Source organism: Belonocnema kinseyi, chromosome 3 (assembly GCF_010883055.1).
Source record: "Belonocnema kinseyi isolate 2016_QV_RU_SX_M_011 chromosome 3, B_treatae_v1, whole genome shotgun sequence".
Lineage (NCBI taxonomy): Eukaryota > Metazoa > Arthropoda > Insecta > Hymenoptera > Cynipidae > Belonocnema > Belonocnema kinseyi.
In genome coordinates, this window is record NC_046659.1 from 62,566,477 (window position 1) to 62,579,177 (window position 12,701).

Consider the following 12,701-nt stretch of genomic DNA (forward strand, 5'->3'; position numbering starts at 1 on the left):
GAGGGAGCTCTTCTTAATATTTTGACACCAAAATCATGTCGATACACCTTACCGACTGCGAGTAAAGCCACCCACGCTTTAACTTGACAGACTGTATAATCCCTTCTGGAAAATATTGTATGCTTTATCAATTAATAATCAGATGATCCAGCAGTATAGGAAACTGAGAAAAAAGTTTTTGAATGCCAGACGAGAATATTTTTGGTTTTGCCTAATTAATTTGTCAGTATCTTTGTTTATAAAAATATATTCGTACACAAAGCTGTTCTAGGGGCGTCCAAGTGTCCTCAGGGGCGCCACGCCAACAGGGGCGAGGGTGGGGGCCCACTCTGAGGGCTTACGCCAGTCCGCCGCTGGAGTGCGATTGAATTCTAAATTCGGCGCTCTGGGTGCGAGTCGAAGCGTAGATTTAACGCACTGGGTGCAAGTCGAAAAAAGATTGAATAAAGCATAACCGCATATCTAATAAATATTTCTGAAATTAATAATAAAATTAATTCCATCACAAGAAAGAATGCTTTAATATTCTCGCTCGATACATTTTTTTAATGATAGAGAAATCGCCCTACAGAAAAACAATAGCTTCATTAAAAATTATATTTTAATATTTTAATTTGAACATAAATGTTTTATTTTAATTATATTCTTTAATGTACGCATTATTTACCTAAAATTCTTGATGACCTGTATATTTTATCTCGATGTTGTATATTATCCGTTGAGGTTAAGTGACCATTTGAAAACAGAATGGAATTTTAAAAAAAAACTTAAAGTATGGCTCTGAATATTTCTAAGAATACAACAATTTCTTAGTAATTTCTATTATTCAAGAGTTTACTTAAAATAAGACAGCACGAAAAATAATTTTTGATTACTTTTCAATAAAAATATATATTTTAAACACTTTATTCCAAAAGTGTATTAAATGTGGCACATACAAATCCTAAAAAAAGCTACTTTTAATAAATTCATAATGTGCCATCTCCAAAAAAGCTGCTTGATTTCTGATAAATTAATTTCCTAATTGCTTAAAAATTCATATCAATGAGTTCTTTGTTGCATACGATTACAACTTAGAATTTTATTTTCAAAGCAACGGAGCTCTTGCCTTATATACCATCCAATTTTCTCACTAAATTGGCTGTGTTTTTTGATACTGACATATCGATGGATGTAGATTTCTTTGAGTGGTGATTCCTTCTAGCTCGAAGTGACCATACTACGTGTCCACGGAATACAAGCTAAAGGAAATGTGTTTCACTGTTACAATACGTTCTTCTCATCATACACATATAAGGTAAGTGTCCCAGTAGTCGCACTTGTCCTAGAAATCGTTAAATTGTGTTATAATATGAATAATTTGTTTGAAAATATGTTGAAGTTACAATTAATAATGCAAAACATTTATATTTAGCATTTCGTAGTCGAAAATGTAAATTAAATAAATTCAAATTAAATAAGAAATAATAAAATTGACATCACAATTACTGGGACTAAGGTCGCGATCACTGGGACGTTTAAAAAAATGAGAAACCATTTTTAGAGCCCGTACAACGTAGATATTTTTAGCGATATATAGTTTTTCTTTTCTTGATTTGGAACATTGTTTTCAGACGAATGTATACAAGTCTGACACAGCAACATAAAAAATGACCATTCTCACGACTGCAGTATAGATCAGGAATTTTTGAAAAAAAAATTATACATTTTTTATATTTTTAAAACCTCGTATATTATATAACGTAAGAATAATTAAAAAATTACTTAAACTTTTCAATTGTGCAATGTTAAAAATAATCAAACTCATGAATTTCGTGAAAATTAGAAATTTAAAAACAAATACACTTCGACGTGGCCTGAAACGGATAAGTAGAATAACATTTTTAGAAAATATATGTTTGAGTTCCGGGATTTCCAAAAATAGCCGCTATTTTGAGTATAATGAAATTCACGTTCCTTAAAAAAATCGATAACGTAGCGCTTTACAGGATTAATTTATCTGAAAGTAGGTATTTTTCAATTTTTAAAGAGGAAGAATATTTATCTGATAACAGAATTCCAGCATTCAAAATGTTGAAACTAAGCTGATAGATTAGAACAATAATAATTCATCATGCAAGTATACTATCTGCAAATTTAATAAACTTAGCTTATTTGATTTGATTTAAAATCTGTTTAAAATGACGAATTGAATTACTAACCGAAGCGTTGTCTTAATTATTTAGAGCAATTCACTTCTTGAAGAATTCCCTAGTTCTAGAATGTTGAAAAAAAGACCGAAACAAAATCAAATAGTTCTGAATTTGTACATTGATTCAACTCATCAAAAACTATAGTGAGATTTAAAAATAAAATAAAGTCAAATAAGATAAATTAATTGTTTTAGAAAGTGGATATTTTCCACGCCTTAAATTATTCGTTTTAAGGGAAGAATGACCCTTGTCTACCACTCTTTTCTAAGCCAAAAACAATTTATGCCTATCAAAAAATTTTTATTTAATTTATGCACAGCCAACAGAAAGATTTTAAACGGCCAAAATAAAAATACCGCCAAAATTTTAAGGGACCTTTACAAAAATGCGTAATGCTTTTGTCTAAAGATTTCATCCCAGTCTCCTTTGCACCCCACATACTGCCTTTTCTATAGTATAAGTCTATATAAGTGTATGGTGCATTGATATAATCGTAACGCTAGAAGTAACGTCTTCCCTAAAAGCGTTATGTATTTTTTTAAACGCTCTTAATTTTCAGATGATCATAAATAAATAAGTAGTATGATTATAAATAAGAAATAAATAAGAAATAATATGAAGATTTTTGAACAAAACTCAATTCTGTCTAGAGATTCTATTCATAGTGTTTTTTTAGTTTCAATTAGAAAAACTCACTGCAATTTTTTCGAACTTTGTTTACAACCAGTTTTAAGAATTTTAAAGTGTTTCAAACTCTAATCCGTCATGATACTATATTTTATACTATTATATTATTACAGTTACCCAAGGAATTAAAGAAAACCATCAAAGTGAAGGGCAGAGTAACACCAAAGATTTTCATCTTCTGTAAAAGGAGTATAAATGATAATTGGAGTCTTAGACAATTTTGTATACACAGTTACTGATAAATAATGTGTCTTCTTAGTAGAGTATTTTATCATTCATTAGCTTATTTGAAATTCTACATTACTTGGTATTTTTTATTTTTTTGTATTCTATTCACATCAGGATACATCTATCCGAAAAGTCTGGAAACACCTAAATAACTGTCCAGGTAAAATATTATTCAATGGATGAAGGTCATTATTGGAATAACTTTAAGCGCGAAATCTAACGGTGACCTTAACTTTGACCTTGAACTTAAACTGTAATGTCATTCCAAGGTTAAATTTGTGTTTTTAAATAGGAACCCCTATTTTCATCATCGGCAATCGAAAGAACGGGAAATTTTATGTTTAATTATATACTTAGGCCATAGGTCAGGTGTAACTGCTGGTCAACTGAAGGTCATTCAGAATTAAACAAGATCCGGCTTGAGTTAACGGGACGGCTGTGTATTTTCTCATGTCAAGGTTATTCTTGGGGTAATTTTCAACAAGAAATACAATTGTGACATTCGATTTGATCTTAAAATTAAGCTTCTAGGTCCAAGGATCTAGGACCTAGGACCTTTGTTAACGTCAAATGTGTGTTCTTTACATTCAGCGTTGCCCAGGAACAACGATATGGACGTATTAAAATCTGTTCTTTTTGGGGTGCTGGATTTACGTCAGTCCCCTCGCCTCTCCAGCAATCCAATGGAAACAGATTATACTACGTTCACGTCGTTTTTCCTGAGTAAAGCTAAACGTAAAGAACACAAATTGGACCTTGAAATTATTCGAAAGGTAAAATTCAGGGTCAGAGTAAAGGTTAAAATTGATTTTCTCGTTAAAAGTTACTCCAACATTGGCCTTAACCTGAGGAAATAAATGACCTTCAGCTAGTCGTGCCGTTCGATAAGATACTGTCTCGTGATCGGGTCGGGATCGCGACGGTTTTGTCTCGGGTCGGGATCGTGATTCCGATACCCGTTCTCAGTTTTCTCTCGGCTCGGCTTTGGCTCGGGATCGTGTCGGCTTTTCTATACACCTTCGTCAGATGTGTTTCTGTGACGTAGCGACTAGCAGTTCACAGTAGGGTGAAATGAAAAACAAGGTTCAAAATTATATATAGAACGCAATAATGCACCGATTTTAGATTCGTTTTTTTTTTTTTTTTTGAAAATTCAGGACTAAATTTTCTAGAAACAGTTGCTAGTCAATTTGCTTTTGTTTTGTTTATTTAATTTTTATCTTAATGCGAATAGAGAAAAGTGTTGAATTTTTGCCTTTCATGTTTTATTGCCGTAGGAAAAATTGTTTTTATACTTCAGATCTCTTAAATTTAATGTAAAGCGGTATCAGAGAAAAGAAAAAAAATTCGGCTTGCAAGGGTTATTGTTATTAGCGGATTTTAATAAAAAATAATCAACATTAAGAATATTTGTTGTTAAAGTATATTCATGGTGTAAAATTGCTTGCTTTTATGTTTGCATGATACGTGACCATCAAAATTCAGAATTAAGTGTTATTCATTACTTCCATAAACAAATTCTATAAACAAATGTATATCACAGAAATCAATAGGCAGCAAACAATCCTTTTTTCGTCTGCTCTTATTGTAATGATATCATCGATTATAATTGCTGTAAAAATAATACTATCCGTTGATATTTGTTTATTTGATAAGCCAAATATATGAAAAAATTCACATTTTAGGAGTTTGAAGTAAAATGAAACGGTTCTTTCTATCTAAGTTCATTGCAATTATATATTCTGAAACAATTTTGTCATGCATTAATATTTATTCATTTTATAAATAAATTATATAAAAATGCACTGTTTCGGGGTTTTCAATCAAAAATAAATAATTCATTCATCTGACCTTGCTAAAATCATTCACAAATTAAGTTACACATTTGTTAATTTTACGAACAATTTATATAAACAAATGCACTTTTTCGGCGTTTGTAAGCAAAAGCAAATCGTTTTTTTCATCTGATCTTGCTCAAATCATATTCAAAAATTTAGTTATGCATTAACATTTGTTATTTTTATGAACAAATTCTATAAAAAAGCACATTTTCGGCGTTTTCAAGAAAAAATAAGTCGTTTTTTCCTCTGATCTTACTCGAATGATACTGTGACTGCTGGTCAACTGAAGATCATTCAGAATTAAACAAGACCCGGCTTGGGTTAACGGGACGGCTGTGTATTTTCTAATGTCAAGGTTATTCTTGGGGTAATTTTCAATAAGAAATACAATAGTGACATTCAATTTGACCTTGAAATTAACATTCTAGTTCCTTGTGGACCTAGAAGTTCTAGGACCTAGGATCTTTGTCAAGTTCAAATGTGTATTCATTACGTTTAGTAAACCCAGGAACAACGATGTGGACGTATTAAAATCTATTATTTTTAAAGTGCTGGATTTACGTGAGCTCCCTCTCCTCTCCGGCAATCCAAAGGGAACAGATTTTACTACTTGCGCGTCGATGATCCTGGGTAACGCTAAACGTAAAGAACACAAAGTTGATCTTCAAATTATTTGGAAGGTCAAATTCAGGGTCGAAGTGAAGGTCAAAATTGCTTTTTTTGTTGAAACTTACTCCAAGATTAACCTTGACCTGAGGAACTACATGACCTTCAGCAGATTTACAAATTCACACCTGACCTATGACCTGAGTACATATTTTAACGTGAAATTCTGCGCTCTCTTCATTGCCAGGGTCAAAAATAGAGATTTCCATTTAAAAATACAAAGTTAACCTTAAAATCACCTTGAAGGTCAAGTTACAGGTCAAATGAAAGGTCGTCAATGGATTTATCGTTAAAGGGTGCTCTAAGAATGACCTTCACCCATTTGAATAATATTTTATCTACACAGTTATTTAGATGTTTTCACACTTCTTGGACACCATATTAAATCTTTTTGTATAAAAATCTCTTATTATTTATATGTAATTATAAATTTAAAATTCAAGACTGTGTCCACCTTTTTTTAAATTTTCATTTGTAAGTACCGACGTCTTAACGAAACAGAAACTGAAGGAAATGTGTGACACTGTTACAATACGTTCTTCTCTTTATACATATAATGCTAAGATATAAAAAATAGCCAATACTTTTTATTAAAGACCGCAAAGATTGGAAATTTCTCCAAAACAAGTATGGAGAACAATGTAAAAATAATGGAATTACTGAAACTTTTGAATAGTATCTGACAAGACCCAGAAGCCGTTTTTAGTGACGTGCATATTTTTTTAGATATATAGTTTTATTTTATCTTGTCGTTGTAAACTGTTACGAGAAAGCTGTACTGAATTCTGACGCAAAAATATTAAAAATGACTAAACTATCGAGTACGGTAGATACTAGGAATTTTTGCAAAATAAGCCTATACATTTTTTGTATATTTGAAACCGTGTACATTAAATACCTTAAAAATAATCGAAGAATATATAGTTATATTTAATCTGATTAGTGTACATTGTTATCAGAAAAATGTGCTGAAATCCGACGTAGCAATATTAAAAATGATCAAGTCCATGCATTCAGTATAGATTGGGAATTTTAAAAAAATAATGTCACAAAATTAGATAATTTATAAATAATAAAACTATTAAAACTCTTCAAGGATGCTAAAAGTGACACAGATACCATTTTTAGAAGGAATTAATATTTTTTTAAACATATGATTTTATCTTATCTCTTTATGGTACAGTGTTATCCGAAAAATGTTCAAAACTCCAACGCAACAATGTTAAAAATGAACAAACCCATGACTTTTGTAGAGATTTGTATTTTCCAAAAACAAGTTCGTAAACTTTTTTTATTTTCGAAGCATTGTATATCGAATAATGTGAAAGTAACATCAGAATTACTTAATTTTTGAATGGAACGAAAAAGTTACAAAACATTATTTAGTACATATACACTTGTTGGAAGTAAATTGTTTTACTTCGGTAGAGATTGGTAATTTTTTTCAACATGTTCATAAATGTTTAACGTTATTGAAACCTGCTGTTTCAAATTATATAAGAATCACAAAAGAATTATTGAAACTTTTTAATGATACCAGGAGGGACTCAGAAAGAATTTTTAAAACACATATTTCCTGTATTCGATTCCGGTCTTGATTCCTTCAGAATCGATCAGAAGGGCCTGTGAAAAAACCACTGAACGTGTCCTAGGGTTATGAATAGAGGGTCCCTGTACCAAGGGTTTCTGCTAAATATGGTTACAATAATTAATAAGCAGTCAAGGATAGTGGTCCAGGGTGGTCCCCAATGAAATAACCCTCAAGCGGAGGTGTAACAACCTTGCAGAAACCTGAATGGCACCTGAGGGTGGTGTCTTAAATGGTGACTATGGGATACCGGGTGACCTGTCAAAGCGTGCAGCCTTATCCTTGCATGCGGGACTCTATAAAGACGGATGAACCCTGTACCTAGCTGCTCATGGGAACAACTATGGCTTGACAAACAGTGCCAATTACCCTAAAGTTCGGGGTGCCGAAAATAATTTAGATAGAAACAGGACGATAAATTGGCGAAACGCCCACATTGAGTGGACGAATCAACTCAAGAATGACTTGCTAGACTGCTACGATTGCAGTATTATCCCTGTTCAAGGAGGCTTTATGGCCCGTATACTCACTTTCTGGTGCTAGAAAGAATTGGATCTTGAGCACGTTACGCATCAGTCTTTGCGAAATCAAGCACGATACGTCCAGATAAAGGGATCTGTCGCCTGAGTGCTTCCCCAACTGCTGCATGAACCAGCCACACACGAAGGAGAATTCGCGACATTAAGACCAACCGCGGGAAGCAGGCACTTCCTAGGAGATAATCGCAATTTCGGACAAGAAGGAACATTAACATCCAGGTTTCTCCTAAGCCTCAAGACCTTGCTGAAATGGACACCTCCCTTCATGATCATGTCTCAGACTGACTGCATATTGTTTTTTGGACCATGCACGGAAAGGGTTCGAAAGTTCTCTTAAGAACTGAAAATCTACAATTATACATAATACAATTATAATTATACACTGAACAAGTTAAAGAAGCTGACTATTAAACAATTTATTTTTAACAAAATACGGGTGTTATCTAATACAGGTAGGCAAATACAGAAGAAGGAGAGATAGATCGGGGAAAATCAACAGTTTCTCGCTGACCCATCACGCCTCTTCAGCGATGTCCCTGTTTCTTTCAAAACCCCATCCTAAGTGTAAGAAGTAGAGACTTTTTAGAGAGAAGTATATAAAATCTTTACAAAACTTGCGTTCAGAAAAGATACTAATAATATCATTCGCTTCAAGGAGCTTTGCGACATCCTCGTGACATCTGAGGAGAATGGCCATCAATCACTGAGGAAGAGGTGCAAAAAGGATAAGGACATGAACAACTTCTGAAGGAAGAGGTTTACTTTTACACGCCAACATCTGCTTCCCATATTCACCTTATATTTAAAGTCAGGAATGCCCATTCTGCTGTGACTCTTGCGGTGTTGGCCGCGACCCTACACTGCCGATTTTCGGCTCTGACTGACTTTAAAATTGCTGCTAAGGAGAAAGAAGAGATGTATCTAGACCTTAAAAGGTAGCTGCAATGACTGTACCCAAAATATTTTGTTAAAGTAACTGTTCTTGTGATCGGCGCTCTCGGAGGTGCTAATTTATCACTGGTTTGTAACTTAAACCCACACACGCGTGCCAAAAATATACCATGGCACTTGCGAGATGGATGTAGAAAAATGTTATCCTTGTTTCGCTTCGTGTCGTTAAGACACACGAAAGTTTCGCTGGCATATCGTAGTGATTTCATCGTGCCGTATGGCCACTCATGTAACAGTCATGAGATGTGGCCATTTGTGTTATATTTACCGTGGTATTACTGGGAGACAGTGTCATTTTTAGATCGTATTTGCTCCTAGTGGGACCCTGCGGTGGTTGTTTAGACCTTTTTTTAATAATGTGTGTATATATATATATATAATTAGAAAACAGGTTAAACATCTACTGAAGGGTCTCACTGGGAGCAACAGTCATTTATGAGAATGACACTAGTTACTTGCAGAACCGCTATAGCTACGCCTCACGACCGTAAAATGGGTGGCTACAGAGATTACGAAAGGGACAGGGGTCGTAGCCAATACCGTAAGAACGAGAAAGATGATAGTAAAGCACTCTTAGGGCCGTATTATGTCTGCATGTAGACTCGTCGTTTCCGCGTGAGTGAGACACGTGGATTGTATTAATTCTAGGTACTCAGTGTGTGCATGACACACTCTGCATGTATCGCTGGGAACTTATTGATTTAAAATACGGTATCGGTATATTAAGGTAGAAAGGACAATGTCCTGTTACGTGAAGATGAAACTCTCTGTATCTGAATTAAATTCTGATTATCGGAGAAAAACAAAAGTTTGCTTGTTAGACAAGGGTTTATATACATTTATGTGAAGGTTTCCGTGCATTTGCATATCGAGGAGCTGTTGGCGTAAGTTTTCAACTTCTGCTTTCTTTACTTGCGCTTGTAAAGTGAAGCATCTAGATGCAGTGATGCATTTTTCGCACCTCTGATATTAAAATTGAGGCAAGGAACGGTCGAATTGACGTGCAAGCTCTTCTGCATATGCATATCCGGATAGAAAAAGTCACCTTTCGTTGGTAGGAGTTTAATGTGTCCTAAAATTATCCAATGCTAAATGAGCATCTCTGTCTTCAAATATGAGGTAAAAATTCGAGCCAAATGTTAGAGTGTCAAAGTAAATTTTTTTCACCAGAAGTTTTTGATATCAGCCGGCCCTGCAGCCAGAAAGTTCTTGTTGCCCCTAAGTTCTTCTTTCCTATTTTCGTCAGTGATTGATTGACATTCCTCCTTAAATGTTATGAGGTTGTCACAAAGCTTCTAGAAGCGGAATATATTTTTAGGGGTTTTCTTCAATTTTAGTGTTATCGGGACCTTGCATACCTCTTTTCAAATGTTTCTACCTTGTCGGGCATGAGTGGATTTTTAACAAAAACAGAGATGTCGCTAAAGAGGAGCGATTGGTCAGCGAGAAATTGTTGATTCTTTCTGAACTACCCGTCCCACTTCTATATTCTCCTCTTTGCATCAGATATCATCCGCAATTTCTCGCGTGAACATTCGAATCCTTATCGTAAACGGACTGTCAGATATTATGTAGTCAATCACGCACTCAGCAAGCGTATTTTGGTTTTTTGATTCATCGTGAATTTTCGCCCTCGATTCAAATCAGTTAAAGCTTTCGCCGCACCATCAACTGAGCAATTAATGTTTCAGGGTTTGGATTTACCCGAGATATCCTTACGAAGGGAGGCACCATTCTTGCCAGATCTTGGGGCTGAAAAGGTACTTGGATGTTAATGTTCCTTCTTGTCCTGAAATCGCTATCAGCTCTCAGCGTATGCCAGTTTGCGAGAGATAGGCAACTTGATGTTATAAAGACTATTACGAAACGTACCGAGCTGCTAAATCTTTGGGTGGTTCTGGCACCATAGAGTGTGCATACACGCCATAAACCCTTCGGGAACAGGGATAATTCTGACACCGTAGCAGTCCAGCAGGTCAACCTTGAGTGGATTCTTCAAACTCAAAGTGAGCGCTTCCCCGTTTTGTCGTCGTGTTCCTTCTTATATTATTTTCGGCACCCTGAAATCTAGGGTAATCGGCACTGTTCACCGACCCATTGACGGGAGCTATGCGCATTCCAACGTTTGGAACCGCATGTACAACTTTTTGGTGTGTCTTTTAGTGGTGTCATTGTTGCTCCCATAAGCAACTAGGGAAAGAGTTCGTATGTCCTCTAAAAGCCTTGGCATGCAAGGATAAGGCTGTGTAGTCTGAGAGGTCGCCTGGTATCCCAAAATAATAGTTTAAGATACCTCACCCGGGTGATGTTCAACTTTTGGCACGGTTGATAGGCCTCTGCTTAGGGGTTCTTTTTCGGGACCATCCCTGGACAATTAACTACGACTATTATTTTATTATTATAACCATATATATAGCATAAAACTTCGGCACATAGACCTTCTTTCTGGAGACTGTGAATGCGTCCGGTGACATTGTCATAGGCTATAGATCCTTCGGTTCAATACATAAATATATGGCAGCGCGCGAAGAAAGATACCTAGCTTGCGGTAGCTTCGTTGTACAGTAGGAGCGATTGAAAGGATATACATACAGGGGCGTGCCACAGAGCCGCATTCAGGATGTGACATCTATAAAGGATACTCTCCGAAGCAGATACAAACGTCTCATCCGACAGATTTGGTCTTCCGAACTGTCGGCGAGGAGCAAAGTATCTGCATCGAACGTGCTTGCCGTTCCGGTAGTACTCTATTCATTTGGAGTATCCAATGGACGAAGAAAGAGCTCAGATCCCTTGATATCGGGACAAGAAAGGTTATGCACATGAACAAAAACATGCTTCTTAAGTCTTCCGTTCCGCGACTGTACATCTCACGCCATCAAGGTCGTCGCGGAATATTGAGGCTTGAATGTCTTCAAAACAGGATTATTCTGGGTACAGCACATAGAGTTGCAAATGGAAGAGACCCTCTTCTTAAAATGGTCAGGAATCACGAAGAAGTAGACAAAGGAGCGTTTCTGTATAAAGCAGCGGAAGAGGCTGCTGAAACTCTCGGACTTGACTTCAGTATTAGGGGTGAGCAAAATGCATCAAATCTTATCTATCTCGAGTACTTACTCCTGAAAGCCCGGGTTAAGAAAGCACAAGAGAAAAACTTTCGAGAACAGCTCCTCGATAACAGAATGCACGGTATCTTCCACAGAAATATGAAGGATCAGTCAATGTCTTGTGAGCTAACGTTTGCTTTCCTTAAATCGCCCGGATTGAAGTATGGTACGGAGGGTTTCATTTTTGCATGCTAAGACGGTGTCATTTCCACCTTAACATACCGTCGCCACATTTTGAGCCAAGACATTCCTGATGATAGCTGCAGGGCGTTCTATGCACACCCCGAGCATTTAGCTCACATACTGTCTAGTTATCCAACTCACGCGGGAATGGCCTACATTCAAAGGCACAATGCGGCACTAAAAGTGCTTTATTACCATCTCTGTCACTCTTACGGCATTAACCTTAATATCGCTCCTCTAAATGCTCCTGGAGAAATCGAGTCAATTGTCGAGAATGGGAAGTGCCGCATATACTGGAACTTTATATTCTCGACAATTGTTTCTGTTGCTCACTCGAGGTCTGACATGGTTCTTCTTGACTTCGAGAAGCGAACCATGTTCGTTATCGAATTTTCGGCATCAGCTGACAAAAACATCATAACCCAGGAGAATGAAAAGAAAGAGAGGTATCGAGACCTTATAAGGGAGTTGCAACGATTGTACCCGGAATATTCTGTTAAACTAATCGCCCTTATCATCGGCGCTCTTGGAGGTGCCAAGCTTCCACTTGCTAATGGCCTAAAAAGCATTTCTGCGTGTCAAGAATATGTTAAAACACTTGCGGGAAAAATGCAGAAGGCGGTAGTCCTTTTCTAATATCAGATTTAGTTATTTTTTCAACTTTTCAAGTACACTGCACGATCAGAAACTATAAAAAGCTTGAATATGAGCTAAAGTAT